Below are 9,109 nucleotides of genomic sequence, written 5' to 3' on the forward strand. Positions count from 1 at the left end.
TTTCTTCTACTTATATGACCTAACATACCGGGCACTTTAGGTGACCACTAAGCACCCCAACAACCTTTCAAAATAAATACTGTTTGTTTTTAAATGCCTACTTACTTTTGGGGGAGAGAGAGAGAGCAAGCGAGCAGGGGAAGGGCAGAAAGAGAAGGAGACACAGAATCCAAAGCAGGCTCCAGGCTCTGAGCTGTCAGCACAGAACCCAATCCGGGGCTCGAACTCACGAACTATGAGATCATGACCTGAGCTGACGTCTGACACTTAACCAACTGAACCACCCAGGCGCCCCAATACTGGTTTTTTTTTTTTTTTAAGCTCTGTGCACAGCGTGGGGCTTGAACTCAACCCTGAGATCAAGAGTCACATGCTCTACCAAAGTGAGCCAGCCAGGCATCCCAAAATAAATACATTATTGTCCCCACTTTACAGAAGAAGAAACTGAAGTTGCAATAGCTAAAACTCAAGTCTTAATGATTGGCACATCTAAGTACCAAACCTGGGTCTTTTTGACTTCCAGGTCCACGCCCTTTCTCCTACATTGCAGTAGCTTTGTAACAAAATTTTAAAGGTTTATATTTGTTTAAATGATTATGTACCATTTTTTGAATCACTCCACCTTATGACTCTGACATGTAATTCCTCTCTCTCCCTCTCATCCCCCATCCAGTTGCTTATTTCCCAGCTCTATCAATTTCTGTAGTCTCAGCATTCTTTTGATTCCTACAGGAGCTACTTTGTGATGCACCTTAAATCACATTCCCGAACTACCATCTTAACCTCATATTTTGTCTGTACCAATCTGTACATGCCCTCCAGAGTGGCTTTATGAAAATGTCATCTTAGACTTGACTTGTTGCATAGTCAGGGTGACTATAACTCCTCGTTTGCTGGGGACAGTCTCAGCAAAGTTATCTCGGTATAATTATCAATAGTGTGTCCTTTCATTCTCAAAAGCATCCTGATGAGGTGTGAAATTTATATGGTCACCCTATACCTGTGGATAGAGAGCCATTGGAGGTCTGTGAGATGAAAAATGATTCAAACTCCTAGTCCAGTATTCCAGAACTTTGACTATAAACCTTCTGGCCACCTTTACAAGCTTAATACATATCCTCCATTTATAGCTTTCCCTGAACCAAAGTAAACCACTTCCCACTCACTGCTGGTGACCTGAACTTAATCATCTTGAAACTTCTGCTCATTCTCCTTCCCAACATCAGAATTTCCCCCACCAGCTCTGCCTAAAGATCTCCTGCCTTAAGCATGAGCCAAATGCTACAGAAGAAATGAGTTTTCACTTGAGATGGACTTTAAGGGACAGATGGGGGTGGAAGAACTGACAGAACCCAGTAAGGGGAGAAGAATTAGAAGAGGTGATGGATGGCACAAGTGGAAAGAAGTTAGCCCCAAGAAGTCCAGCTGCAGAGACGTCACAGCTTGCTTTGTGGCAAGGAGACAAATGCTGAGAGCATGAGGAGCCTGCATGGAACAAAAATACAGGAGAGCCTGTGGCCAATACTTAAAGCACCAGAGCTGGTCTCTAGAGTCATGACCTGTGTGACAAGTTTCTTCTGCAAAATCTCTGAGTGTTGTAAAGATCAAATGAGATAAAATGCACAAAATAAGTACTTAATACCTGGTTGCTGTTATTACTGAGAAGCAAATTGGATAGAGGGTCAATAGGTGGAGGGAGTAAGGAACGATTCCTCTTTCAAAGAGTTTGAAATGGAATGAGGGAAATGGGAGTTTCTTCTTAAGAAGTCTTCTTTCTTCTTAAGCCTTAAGGAGGGTAAGGCTCGAGTATGTTGATAAGAAGGAGCTAGCAGAAAGGGAGAAATTAAAGATAAAAGAAAAAGAGAAGGAAGGAATTAACCAAAAGGGGCAAAGTCTCAAGAGGAGCCAGGGATGAAAGTGCATCTCCTCCTCTAAGAGTAGAAGTAAGGAGGGCCAGAAAATGTACACTGGAAGTAGCAGGAATCTGAATCCAAAAGTGAGGAAGTCTGATAGAGAATTTTCTGAGGAGCAGAGTGAGGATTAGAATAGACAGCTACCTACTGTGGGGAAAAGATCAAATTAAAAGAGTGCTAACAAGAGCCAAGTGCTTGGCTGGGGCTGAAAAACATTCACAGCACTGACCATCTGCAGGGATTTCTAATTTTCCCCTCTCCCTGCCACCCTCCCTTCCCAGTGAGTGTCAGCTTTAGAGAACATGGAATGAATAGGGCTTAGAAGTGAAAAAAGACAAGGGGAACTGGAATTTGAGAGTACTAGTGAGAGGCTGAAGTGGTGTGATCAAAAGTTCAGGCTGAGTGGCTAAAGGTACAAAGGCAACTAATATATGGGGATAAAGTAGGGGAGCAAAGGCAGGCTTCTCACAGAAAAGAGAGAATGGGGGAAAATATCTGGTTGAAAAGCAAATGTAGACATAGTCATAGTATGAGACAAGTGAAAGGTGGACCAGAATTATGTCAGCAAAGTGGAGGAGAGCTCAAGGTTCAAAAACTCATGAGGATCAGGTCTGCGTGGTGGTTAAATTCCAAGGCCTGGCTCTGGCATAGACAGCTGAAAAGCCTGAGTGAAGTACTGAGTGGAAGCTGTGAGAAGCCAGGCTGGAGCTATATGGTCTACAGTCCACACTGACTGCACAATCACCTAGCAGAATGGCTCTAGAGAGCAAGCCTGTGAATCAAGTGACAAAGCCCTCACTGAAAGGGAGCCTGGCTGACTCAGTCCATAGAGCATACGACTCTTTATCTCGGGGTCCTGAGTTCAAGCCCCACAATGGGTGTAGAGATTACTAAAAAAAAAAAAGGGGGGAGGGGCGGCTCACCCAAGATGACTGTTGTGAGGTGAGAGCTCGGAGATTGATGGGGGGGGGGGGGGGGCAGGGGAGAATGAGGTAAACCTTGAGGGAAAAACGATTTTTTCAATAAGGATGGTCCAAATTTGCTATTGTAAAATTTGTCCCTAGAGAAAGAATTTAATAACATATATGGGGAAACTCTGCTTTAGAAGATAATGAGATATTTATATTTGCATAAAGTCGTGGGTTTCTAAGAACTTTAAAACAGGCTAAGAGTCAGTCATTTTAAAGTAGAAGTAAAAATGCCCAACTAAGAATACAAGTTATTTAGCCCAAACAGATACCTGAGCCCAGAAAACAGGTTACACAACACCACGAACACACTATTAAGACATGTGAAGAGCAAAGGTCAAGAATAAGGAAACATATACACGTCAGCAGATTTATTTATTGCATGAACAACAAACAGGAAAGAGGCCTGTGCAGATTAGAAAAGTGATCTACTCCAGTAACATAAAAATCAGTACAAAGAGTGTAATGAAGCAGAACCTCAAGGTTACAAATAACTTCTAAGCCTTGTCCCATTAAACGTATATGGATGATTCCATTTATATGAAACATCCTAAACATGTAAGTTCTCAGAACAGGTTAGTGGTTGTCAGACAGGGGAGGTAAGGGGAAACTGGGAGTGACTGCTAATAGGTACTGGGTTTCTTTTTGGGTGACGAAAATGTTCTGGAATAAAGTGATGGTTGCATAACCTTGTGAATATACTAAAAACATTGAACTGCATACTTTAAGAGGATAAATTTTATGGTATGTAAATGGTCTTTCAATAAAGCTAGTTTTTTAAAAATAAAGAAATAAAAATGAAAGCTCCTGTAGTCTAAAAAGACAACTATAACACCAGCGTAGGATTATAGAGATAATACATTAATAACTTTGGGAAGCAAAGGATGGTAGAGCTATGGTTAGAGTGAGTACCTATCTTAGAATTTAAAAAATCTGGATTTAATATGCATCTTCTGAAATACTATTATTTCATTCTGGGAAAGCCAATCTTTCTGAGCTCCAGTTTCTTCTTATATATAACAGGAATGCCATCTGCCTCAAAGAGTTTTAAGAATGATTAATTATGATAATGTACCCAAAAAACATTTTGAAAACTACACAATATAAGGTAGTATTAACTCATTCAGACTAAATTAATTGAAATTCAAATTGCAAACTTTTTAAAGATTTTATTTTTTTTAAGTAATCTACACCAGCATGGGGCTCAAACTCACAACCCTGAGATAAACATTTTCTACCAACCGAGCCAGCCAAGTACCCTTTCAAAGTACAAACTTTGAAAAAGTTTTAATTCATTAATTTTTATTTTTATAAAGTTTATTTTGAGAGAGTGCAAGTGAGCAAGTGCACACTAGTGGAAGAAGGGCATAGAGATAGAAGGAGAGAGAATCCCAAGCAGGCTCTTCCCCACTGTTGGAACTGTCAGTGCAGAGCCCAGTGTGGGGCTCAAACCCACGAACTGGGAGATCATGACCTAAGCCCAAGTTGGACACTCACTTGACTGAGCCACTCAGACACCCCAACAGTTTTTTTTTAAGTTTATTTATTTATTGGGGGGGGGGGGAGCATAGAGGAAGAGGCAGAGAGAATCCCAAGAGGGATCTGCATGGACAGTGTCCCCACGAGAGGCTTGAACTCACTAACTCTGAGATCATGACCTGAGCCAAAACCAGGAATCAGAGGCTCAACTGACTGAGCCTAGGTCCCCAAGTTTTAATATTTTTAATGACTGATTTTACTTTATTATTTTTTTTATTATTTTTTTAACATTTTATTTATTTTTGAGACAGGGAGAGACAGAGCATGAACAGGGGAGGGTCAGAAAGAGGGAGACACAGAATCTGAAACAGGCTCCAGGCTCTGAGCTGTCAGCACAGAGCCCAACGCGGGGCTCGAACTCACTGACTGCGAGATCATGACCTGAGCCGAAGTCGGTCGCTTAACTGACTGAGCCACCTAGGTGCCCCTGATTTTACTTTAAATATTAACAACAACATCACTGACAGTAACCAGAAAAGGTACTAGAATAATTTCCTCCAATTCTAGGTAAAGATATTTACTAGAAAAAAATTAATCATAAATTTCTACCCAACTCCATCGGGTTTATGATGAAAACATGTACAAATTCCTTAAGATCAGTAAACTATCTGTAAGCTAATTTAGGAATTATGCACCCTTCTCTTTTGAATTCAGATAGTAGCAGAAATATAATGAAGGCCAAACTCTGCTTGACTATGTTTTAAAGAATTTCAGAAAGGCTCTGTGCATTATTAAGGATGGACAGGAACAATATTGAATGTTTCAAGACAATGTTGCCCTATAAATACTTTCCCCTAAAACTGTTAGATTTTCTTTTCATAGCCTTTAAAGTTTTGAAAACAGTGATATAAATAGAAAACTCAAAAAAATTTAGGATTAAATGCATAGCAATCATAATAATGGAATTAGGCTTTTTCATTCATGTAATCAACAATAAGTATAAACTCAAGTCTCCTTTAGGGAAAAATGACACTCACTGAAAGGTTAAACCTGTATCAAATATGAAAAGGATTTTTTTTTAAGTGCTAAAAGGGGGAAAGAACACTGTATTACAAATAAAGTTTGTGAGTCTGAGTACTGAACTTGCCTATACTGAATTAAGAAAGTAAAAATTGATACTAGTGACAAATTCAGTCCTTAAAATCCTTTTTTTAAAGAAAGCTCTAGGCCCAACATGGGGCTTGAACTCACCACCCCAAGATCAAGAGTCGCATGCCCCACCGACTGAGCCAGCCAGGCACCCTCTTAAAATACTTTTAACTGAAACTGTTCTAAAAGCTAAACACAAGAAAATTTTTTCAACAGCATTATTTTAAAGGTATTTGCTTAGTAATGTTCTGCAGAGAAATCATTAAAGTATCAGCCAAGTATGCTTAAAGAAAAGGGTGAAGAAATAATGACTCATTACTACAGAATTCTGATTTATAAGTTTCAAATACTGTGGCAGTGATTTTCATTTCTGATAGCCTAATCTTTTGTCTCAATTCCTGCTTGAAGTGAAAGGAAAGATAGTTAAAGCGTACTTTTTTTGAAATGCTAATCCTCCTAATTACTAACAATGCTTGTCTAACAGTTCTAAAATAAAAGCAAAACATTCCTTTTCTGCAAACTCAGGAAATGCCAATGAACTATAAGCTTAGTTTTTAAAGTTCAAAGTATTTTGGTGATGAATGTAAATCATTAAAGCAATATTAGATACACAGTTTGCTTTGACATACCAGCACCACTAATTTTTAACAAATTGTAAATCTTCCTTTATTCCTCATCTGTAAACCAGAGATAATACCATTACCTTCCTTAGTGGATTGTTGTGACTAGCGCCACATTCATAGGAAAGTCAGTAAATGTTTCCATCTCTTTCATTTGCTTCAAGGCGGCATACTCTTAACCGGTATTTTAACAGTGAACATAGGATATTCTTCAGAGTAGGACACGTGGTAATAGTGAGTTGATAGATGAATATGCAAATACTATTAGGTTTAATTTATAAAGTTAAAAGTATTCCTTCACCTCGTTTTGCCCAATGTACCAAATACCTTACGTTCCTAATGAGTTTGGTTCTTTCAGCCAAAGAGGTCACGGTTTTAGCTGTTGTCAAAACAAATTTCTAAGTTGGAAAATCTTGGAACAATCTATAAATCATTACAGTTTTCACCCAACTGTGTATCTTTCCCCCCACGCAACTGGGACTTGGACTATGAACAAACGTTAACTTGCACTAGTAAGGAATTTCACTTTGCCCCCACACGAATTGGGAGAACTGAAAACACACGACGTCACAGGGTTTTGAGCTGTCAGTGATCCCTGCAGCCTTCACCTTACCAGGTGAGGACACCGAGGCGGAGGGGAAAGAAGGGCTTGCCTACGGCAGAGTCCCCTCGTTCTTTCCTGAAATAACGCACCGTTTGACAGCAGCAGGTGTGCTGTGCAGCGGACCATCAGGGCGGCCCCTGCGGAGCAGCAAAGGAACCCCTCCGCCTCAGTGCCGGCAGATTCCAGAGAGGAAAACAGGCACCCCTTTCTTGCCTGGCCACAAGCAGGGGCCCCAGTGGGCCCAGGCCCGAAAAGTGCGCTTTCCCCAGGGTCCACAGCGGCCAGCCGCCTGTCGGTTCTACCGGGAGAAGAGACCGCCACTCACCTGCTACTGGAGAGATCGCAATTCCTCGCTTGGCGTCGATTCCACACCCTCCTAGTTCGAACTGCAAAGCGCGATGGCTGCCGAGGTCCCAGCTCGCGTCAGGTCCTTCCGGGCCGGGGGGTGTTTCACTCCCGACGGTCCGCAGGACCGCAGTTCCACCCGTCCAAAGTTCCGCCTTCGCGCGGTTCCGCCGCCAGTCCCCACGCTGAGCGAGCCTGGTGGTTGGGGCCAGCCTTCCCGCAACCTGGTCTCCCCACTTCCGCCCGAAAGGGCTTCCGAGGCCTGAGGGCCTAGGCAGAGAAAGAAACGCGAATCTCTAGCTTGGGAAAATTATCCATGACAATCGTTTTTCAAAAATAGACTTTTAAAGTACCTTTTTTATTTTTTTTTTATATAAATCTTTTTTTTTTTTTTTTTTTTTTTTGAGACAGAGACAGAGCACGAACGGGGGAGGGGCAGAGAGGGAGGGAGACACAATCGGAAACAGGCTCCAGGCTCTGAGCCATCAGCCCAGAGCCTGATGCGGGGCTCGAACTCACGGACCGCGAGATCGTGACCTGGCTGAAGTCGGAGCTTATCTGACTGCGCCACCCAGGCGCCCCATAAATCTTTTTTTTTTTTTAATTTTTTTACATTTATTTATTTTTGAGAAACAGAGTGAGACAAAGCGTGAGCGGGGGAGGGGCAGAGAGAGAAGGAGACACAGAATCTGAAGCGGGCTCCAGGCTCTAAGCAAGCGGTCAGCACAGAGCCTGATGCGGGGCTCAAACCCACGAACTGTGAGATCATGCCCTGAGCCGAAGTCGGATGATCAACCGACTGAGCCACCCAGGTGCCGCTTAAAGTACCTTTTTAAAGTATACCTGTTTAGGGGCGCCTGGGTGGCTCAAGTCCCGATCTCACAGTTTGTGAGTTGGAGCCCGCGCTGTGCGCTGACTGCTCGGAGCCAGTTTGGGGTTCTCTGTCTCCTCTCTCTCTCTCTGCTCCTCCCCTGCTCTCGCGGGGGCGCTCTCTTTGTCTCAAAAATAAACATTAAAAAAAAAAAAAAAAAGTACACGAGTTTCTTGAATTGACAAGTAATTTACAAAGCTTATTATGTACCAGATAATGTGCTAGATGCTAGGTATTGAGCTTTAAGTAAGACTGTCTTGACTCGGCTGTTCTTCACTAATGGGTTAACGTTACCACCCTTAAATATGTTTAAATAAAAATACTTGCGTGCCTTGAATGGAAGTGTGATGCTCTCAAGATTGCTCTTGAGCCAGGATTCTAGGAGAGGGGAACAGGAGATGACGGTTAAAGAATGGGTTATTCGATAAATTCCCAACAAAATCTATAACTGGATGTCCCCCTTTCTGATACAGCCTCAGGAAATGGCTCAGCCCATGTGTTTTTCCTTCATATTTGTCATTTCTTCTGTCAGAACAAATTGTCCAAACTTCTCCTTCCCACCTAGCTGCGTTATTTACAATCTTTAGCCCTCTCTGGTCAGAACCTCCCTCACAGACTTGGTTAATCTCTCTCTTAACAGGTTTCCCCAGCAACTGTACAATTCGCCTTACATTCAAGTTACCTTATAATTGTACGAGTAAATATGTATGATTATTTTTGAAAAGTCTCCCCAACAGACATTCTGTAAGCTTCCTGAGCTTTTCCTCATGTCTGCCTTTTCCTCTCTTGAACGTATTTTCAGGGCCTGGCATACAATAGGTACTCAATTCATATGAGTTAGTGATTCATTCATAACATGAAGGATTCTAGGTACATTTTTATCCTTAAGAGATTGAAAATTTTCCCTAAAGTCCATTGATGTGAGCTAGAGAAACCTGTTGTTCCAGTCTACTCTCCTTTCCACTTATCTACTCTTGAATTCAGTTTGATTTGTGAAAATTAAGAAAAGGAAACCCCATTTAAAATGGAATCAGGAGGCCAGAAGGGAGGGCTCTCATACCCTACCACTTTTCCTCAGTTGCAGGAAGAGACTTACCTTGCATTCCCAATAGGAAAAAGCATATATTTTACTACCACAGCTGGAGGAGGGAAGAATTTTT

At 41.8% G+C, this 9,109-nt stretch overlaps 1 protein-coding gene across 1 annotated transcript in view; it reads right to left on the minus strand.

Moving 5' to 3' along the window:
• Window positions 1-7,200, minus strand: part of SAR1B (secretion associated Ras related GTPase 1B) — a 28,084-nt gene extending 20,884 nt beyond the window's left edge. Inside the window, 1 exon segment of the mRNA XM_043588050.1 lies at window positions 7,059-7,200. The gene's annotated coding sequence lies outside the window, so the exon portion shown is untranslated.
• Window positions 7,201-9,109: the final 1,909 nt, after the last annotated feature.

The sequence above is a fragment of the Prionailurus bengalensis genome, chromosome A1, assembly GCF_016509475.1.
Source record: "Prionailurus bengalensis isolate Pbe53 chromosome A1, Fcat_Pben_1.1_paternal_pri, whole genome shotgun sequence".
Taxonomy (NCBI): Eukaryota; Metazoa; Chordata; class Mammalia; order Carnivora; family Felidae; genus Prionailurus; species Prionailurus bengalensis.